Source organism: Cucumis melo, chromosome 6, assembly GCF_025177605.1.
Source record: "Cucumis melo cultivar AY chromosome 6, USDA_Cmelo_AY_1.0, whole genome shotgun sequence".
NCBI classification, from domain to species: Eukaryota; Viridiplantae; Streptophyta; class Magnoliopsida; order Cucurbitales; family Cucurbitaceae; genus Cucumis; species Cucumis melo.
Window position 1 is genome coordinate 16,656,453 of NC_066862.1, and position 7,474 is coordinate 16,663,926.

A 7,474-nucleotide genomic window follows, 5' to 3' on the forward strand; every position below is an offset into this window, starting at 1 on the left:
CCAAATATTCTAACCATGACTCGATCTGACAGTGAAAATAACGAGTAACAAATACATCAGCGGAAGCATAAAGAAAACCAGACGCGTCCATATGGCCTTCACGCATCATTCTTGCCCCTCGTCGGTCTGCCCTTCACTGTACCCTTACTTGAAAAGTTAAAGAGGAAAAAGGGTGAGTATAAGATATACCCCCACTACTGGGCCCGTTAGGGAATAACAGTTAACTTCCTATTCAGGGGTACCCTACATAAACAGTCTAGTGATTCCGTACAACGCACACATCAGTCTCGTGATCCCGAAGGATGCACGTATTAGTCTAGTGATCCCGAAGGCTTCACATATCAGTCTAGTGATCTCGAAGGCTTCCATATCAGTCTAGTGATCCCGAAGGATGCAAATATCAGTCTAGTGATCCCGAAGGATGCACCTATCAGTTTAGTGATCCCGAAGATACACATATCAGTAAGGCACACTACCCCATAGATGAAGCTAACCGTTACCGTTGCCTATACTAAACCATCTACAACATTCACACTCCGATAACATTCAAACTGACAGTTCAGTCATAGGCTTAGCCAGTCAGACAATATAGGTTTAAACAACTATCTCCTCAGTTGCTATATGCATATCCAATTCACACATCATTGTGACATTTATTTAAATCCAGTTAATCAGTCAAATCTTCACTTTGTAAAGTTATCTGACGATACTTCGACTCAGTTCAAACTCTAGTGTATCCCCAGGTAATCTACGTTATGCGTAATGCCCACATTATATCTGACAATCATAATCAGTTCATAGCACAGTTCAACGGCGTATACTCAATGTACACGAAAGGTTCTCGAACTCTTAATCCTTCCACGACATAACTCCATAACCAATATTCCGACAACAGACTTCCACTTACATAACCTTAAGACTTTATAGTCCATCGACATACTATTCCAGTTCATAACGTAGCCCACCAACATAACTACAATACACAGAACATTCGGGCATCGGTGTCTATCCGTAAACAACTCATTACATATGATAGCACATAAGCTACAACTAACGGTCACGTTACCTTTAATCAGTCAAGAGCATATAAGTGATATGTGTTAGTTAAACATGCGTCAATCCACTTAATACAGTTACTAACGTATAATCCCCATGTGGGTTACTACGTTTCCAGCCTCGATCTGAGGTCAGTAGTAAGAAATCCCTTACTGAACTTGGCTATGCCGCTTGATCGAGTCCACACCCAACGAATCCACCTAAACGAAATCATAAGGGTTTAAACGATGACACTAGTAAAAGTCACTTTTTAAATCGTTCAAACAACATACGTTGGCTTACCCGAGTAAAGAGAGCTATCCTCAAATAAACCTGCTGTGGAACCCGAGAACTTGAGCGTCAACTCCCTAATACCTTCAAGGAACGAAAGGTAAGACCATGTCTTACTCCAATATCTATACTCGAATCGGTTATAGCAGCATTAGGAAACTCACCAAAATAATCCTTACCGAAGACTCACCGTGACCCGAAGTGGAGGGAAGAAGGCTTAGGTGGTTTGGTGAACAGGGGGGTCGGCTTGGCTCGACTTAGCTCGCAGCTTGCGGCTCAGCTCAACTCGCGGTTCGTGGCTGGGCTCAATTTTTGGCTCGGCTCGGCTTGACTCGGCTCGGGTTCGCGTAGGCGCTTGTGAAAACCGGAGATACGCAGACGTTTGGGACTGGTCGACGGCTGCTTGGCTACACGATGCGACGGAGGGCGGCTGGGCGTCGGCAGACACGGTCGAACGAAGGATGCACGGCGGCGACTGGGACGAAGGAGATAAAGACGGAGGAGTCGACGGACGACTGACTCCCTTGCGTTCGTCCGAAGCTGCCGGCGTAGAGATGTCGCCACCTGTGCGAATGATAGCAGCGGAGACGGAACGCTGAAATCGACAGGAGGGGACAACGACGTTGCGAGGCAGACAACTACAGAGGAGGAGAAACTTGAAGGGGGTGGTGGTTGCGTCGGGTGGAGAAGAAGAATGAAAAAGAAGAAGACAAACGGGGAAGAGGAAGAAGGAGGACCGGAGGGGGGGGGGGGGGGCGGGGCGGCGCGCGTTTAGGGTTTTAAAAAGAAAAAGATTATATATATATATATATAATTTATATATATTAAATAATAATAATAATATAATTTATATTATATTATTATTATATTAATTTATACCATATTATATTATTAAAAATTCATACTCTTCGATTTCTTTTTCTTCCCTCTTCAAAACCAACCAAAAATTAACACCAAAATTTTAAATTCCCGAAAATTTACATAAAATGATAAAATTTACCTCGAAAATTTTTGGGCGTTACATATAAATTGTAGGCATATCTAAACGATCGCGTAATAAACAATAACTAAATCTAAACGATCGCAAATATATTACGTGGGTGACGTGGTTGATGAGACATTTTTTGGTATTTTATATGGTGGGCCTCTGGGCTTTTTCTATTTTTGGAATTGTTCTATAAAGTGTAAGTATTTTGCCGCTTTTTTATATTTTTGAAAAGATCCCATTTGAGATGGAGAGTATTTTAAAAATAGAGAATTTTGTCATATTTGCAAAATTCTAAAACAATGTTCTATATTTGCTATATCATATTTTCAAAAGGCTACTCACTGCAATTTCCCATATATTTATATATATCACTGGATAGTTACTTTCATTAAGAGTTTCTTAGATAATTTTTGATGATATATTTTCATTACGAGTTCCTTATATTATTTTTTGTCATTTTGTATAACACCGTGTCTATTCCTATGGTTGTTTTTTATGGAGATCACAGAATGAATATTGCGCCTGTTTTGAGTTTTATTATAGAAGAATATCGTTAGTAGCATGCAGTTGTGTTCGACCTGTTAGAGTTCATTTGGATTGGAGAGCTAAAAATTATGTCATGAAAACATTACCTCCCATTGTTAAACGTAAAGTTGGAAGACCTAAGAAACAAAGAATTCCATCTATAGGTGTAGTTCAAATTTCATCAAAATGTACTCGTTGTAATCATAAATGTCACAATAGCAGAGCTTTCAAACTTGACCCAATTAATCAAACGATGTAATCATTATTTTTGCATTGTAATACATATATAGATAGATTGATTGACATTTGAGTTTATGAATGATATTTTCTAATTTATTATGTTCTTGAATTGTAAATATTTTATGTTTCACAAAGTTGTTTCCTAACAAGAACTCTATCTCATATAAACCCAACATAATTAAACAAAAACATCAAACTCGATGAGATTAAATGTTTTCTAATTAGCAATGATAGAGGTAAGCGAATTGGTTTTTATGTACGTATCATTGTCTAACCGAGATAGACAGAGATAGACAATGATCACTACAAGAATTTTGGCCTTTAATGTCGGTTTAAAACCGACATTAAAGGCCTTTAATGTCACTTGGCAACCGACATCTTTGCGAGCGTTATTAAAGGCCTTTAATGTCGGTTGGGCTTTAATGTCGGTTTAAAAACGACATTAAAGGCCTCTTTAATGTCGGTTTAAAAACGACATTAAAGGCCTTTAATGTCGGTTTTCAACCGACATCTTTGATAGTGTTATTGAAGCCCTTTAATGTCGGTTTGGCTTTAATGTCGGTTTAAAACCGACATTAAAGAGGCCAATAATGTCAGTTTAAAACCGACATCAAAGGCTTGTTTTTGTTCATTTTTAGAAATTTATATTTATTTAATTGTTGTATTATTGTCCATTTTTTATAAACCAACATTGAATCCAACAAGTGAAATTAACTACAAACTTGAAACTACAAGTCACATTACGTAGGAAACCATATTATTCAAGTCTGATTCCACCAACAATGAAAATGCTATTAGCACTTGCACATAAATCCCATTCATATATACAACACATGTAAATATAGAATGAAGGAAGTAAATTATGAACCTCTGGTTGAGGCTCAGCCAATAAAGAACTAAACACAGCAGGGGCATCAGCCTACAATCCTATGATTTGAGCATCTATGTAGTCTTCCCACAGTTTTCCAAGACAAAGACAAAGCCATTGAAGAAATAGCGGCTCAGTTTGTCCATCATTTGGTGTTGAACTCTGGAGATGCTTTAAACAGACGTGGATTAAATTAGCTTCGATGCATGCTTCCTGGCCTCGCCTGTGCCCATCAACAATTACCGCTAAAACAAATGCAGCCATTGCCCGCTGTTCTGGGAAAGCTTCCAGACTATCAAGAAAGCGGATGAAATATGTATGCCCACCATCCTTTACTAAATCAACCTGGCAAGACTGTCATTCCAGAAGAATCATGGTCACCACACAAAGGTTTGTAAATCGTTTGCCCACAAGAATGGTGAAGAAAAATAAAATGCATCTAGAGAGAGTTCATGTGGAGAAGGCGGCATGAAAGAACTTTCTGAATGAAATAACAGCTAAAAAAGTCCCCAAAAGACCAAGTTCTCAATAAGGAACACGGATGTCAGAAAAAATATATATATATATATTCCACATTCTTCACAGAAAGATCAACACTAAGAGTACTAAGGAACAAAAAATCGACAACCTGAACAACAATTACTTATATTATAATTATCATCTATGCCCTTTAAAATTACTTGATTTTCAAAAGAATCAGACACTACATTGTTGTTTCAAAAGTGCTTCTGTTGACTGTGGTTTTCGAAACCACGATGAATATTCCGTAAGTAACTTTGATCATAGATGCTTTGGAACTCCTTCCATTAATCCTTCAATATAAGTTTTTAACTGTTTAGGAGTTTTGCCTATAAATATGATTATGATGGACAATGGAAACTTCGGGTAGTGTTCAACTTTAAACATAAACCAAGACACGTAAGACATTAAGATCACAGTAAGAACAAGAAAAAATATACAGATCGAATAATTAAATATTAGTAATTCTATCCAGAAACATAAGCATTAGATATGAGAATCAATAAAATAAAAAAGAAAATAGAGACCATTCACAGGAAACACAACTCTCTTCATGACACATTCAAAGGAAAGAGTCGAAAAACTACATACAAAATCACAGATGGAAGCTACGATTAGAGTACCTTTGATTAAGGTAGTGGAAGGGAGATTTGGTCAACAAGGCTGTAGCATTAAAATTGATGGGCTCCAAGAGTTATTAATTAAGGCTGACAGAAAATAACCATGTTGGACTAAGATAGGAAGCAAAATGTCCAGGAAAATATTGAAATTATTCGTTCACATAGCTTATCTTTGTGATCAAAATAGAAAGGTTACAGAATAGATACCCCAAGTTGACCTTGAATCCTTCTCCTTGCTCTCAAATTGGGAGAAATGGGCTAGAATGCTATCTATTTCTAGACTTCCTTTAGGAAGAAATTTTGAAGCTTGCTATTCAATTCTTATGGGTTTCATTTTGGATGGAAATTTACTTAAGTTGCTACATGACCGCCCTTTTAAGGTTAATGTCTAAGGAGCTTAAAATGATTTCTAAATGCTAACAAATAAATACTGAAGAGCACTTAGAAAGAAATAATAAATTATTCCACAGAAAGGCAGAACATCAGAGGGAAAAATGTTTGAATTAGCAAATTGTCATGTTTCATTTTGAATTCATGTTAGGTAATAATTAACTAACATAGGGGTAGCATTTTGTGAGTTCAATTAGAGAGCCTGACCTTGTATGTAATATAAAATATAATGGATATCCCTCTATAACTTTCACTGGTAAATAAAATTAGGCTCGTTGCCTTTAAGGTAAAGACACTTTCACATACCAAGATCTGACCGTTGATACAATAAAAACACATGTGAAGAAAAACTGACCTGAAACTCCAAGTTGGGGTCTTCAACCAATGCTGGAAGTTGAGAAAGACAAATTTCGGCAGCCATGTCCCATGCATCCCTGAAAGAAGCAGAACCACAGATGGGTCAGTCAATGAACCAATTGAACATTAACAGACCTAATAATCAACGTTTCTCAAACTCTACCACATGTGATGCTGATGGGTTGGAGGTAACATTGGATGTGAAATTGGAGAACAATTTGCAGACCGCATAATCCGCTCAGCAAGCAAAAAATTTCTGAACAGACTGGCAACTAACAAATCCTGTCTGAACAACCTTTGAAATAGATCTGCACCAAGAAAACCTATTAGCTATAATGAGAAAGAAAAAGGACGGCATTTGTTGAGTAAATCTGAAAGCTACCATGTGGAAGAACATTCCATGCAATTGTATCAGTAACAGCTGTGAAAATCCAATTCAATTCCCCAAGAAGTGTCTTCCGATCAGTTTGCCGACCAGGTATTTTGTCTATCAATGAATCATCAAGTGACTCACGGAGCAATGAACGTTTGCAAAACCTGAGGGACAAGATCCAATGATAAGAGAAATCCAGAAAACAATGAAAGGCCAGTACTTCGTAAACAAACCAGAGAAACAGAAAATTGATTAAGAATAGAAATGGTAATTTCCAGGTAGAGGAAGACAAGAGACTACGTATCAGATCCGAGAGATTTCATGAGCACTGACCCAATACATGTAAATTTCCTAAACTAAAATTATTTTCAAAATATAGAAGAGCATAAGAGGCAGTTATAAACATAGTAAATCCTGAAGTACTAATCATTCAAACAATCTTTGATTCTAAATTGAATTCTTTTTTAATGAGAAACATTCAAAAGAATTTCATTGAGAAGAAATTACAAAATTCAATCCCCTAAATTGAATTCATAAGCATGTACCAGATGGCATTTCAATATTCACATAGGAATTCATTGTATAGAACAAGTTCATTACTAAATATCAAAGTTCTAGATGAAAAGGGAAAAAATAACATATTTTTTAATTAAGAACCAAACTTTGAAAGAATATAAGAACAGAGATTCTAGAAAATAAGCCACGAAAAAAGGAAAGTCCCACTAAGGCAAGGAACTTCAATCATAGAACCCGACAAGGTACAAAATAGCCCAAGGACTCCTCTCCAGATCTCTTAAGGCTCTATTATTTTTCCTCCAAAGACCTCACAATAAAGCACAAACCCCAGCTTGCCAAATAAACCTCCATTAATCACGAAAAAGAGGGTAAATGAGGAACCCATCAACCATCTCTCTTAATCTCTGTGTTTAGCAAGCTAAAACGCGTCAAATAAAAGTAATTCCAGATAAACTAGGCAAACCCACAACTCTTTGGGGAAGAGTTTCGTGTGATTCACATGCTGCAAGCAAAATGCAGTCCCTCGTTGATCCAGAGGGATCGTGAAGCTATAAAAAAAAGAATGATATTGATGTAATTACCATTCTTTTCGTCGACAACCCCAAAGCAAAAAACCCCAAAGCAACATCAGTGTTTGAAGAAAGTGAGGAGTGACGGCGGTGGTGGCGGGCACGAGCTGGGCACGAGGGACGATGGTGGTGGTGGTGCCAGCGACTCTTCGGAGAAGAAAGGGAAGATTGTTAGATGAAAAT

The 7,474-nt window shown here is 37.4% G+C and overlaps 1 long non-coding RNA gene across 1 annotated transcript; it reads right to left on the minus strand.

The window, feature by feature from the left end:
* Positions 1 to 5,752: 5,752 nt before the first annotated feature.
* LOC127149676 (uncharacterized) lies at positions 5,753 to 6,403 on the minus strand. Its single transcript, XR_007821414.1, has 3 exons — positions 6,216 to 6,403; positions 5,997 to 6,141; positions 5,753 to 5,910 (listed from the first exon to the last, which is right to left on the minus strand). It is a non-coding gene; the product is annotated as an uncharacterized LOC127149676 (long non-coding RNA).
* Positions 6,404 to 7,474: the final 1,071 nt, after the last annotated feature.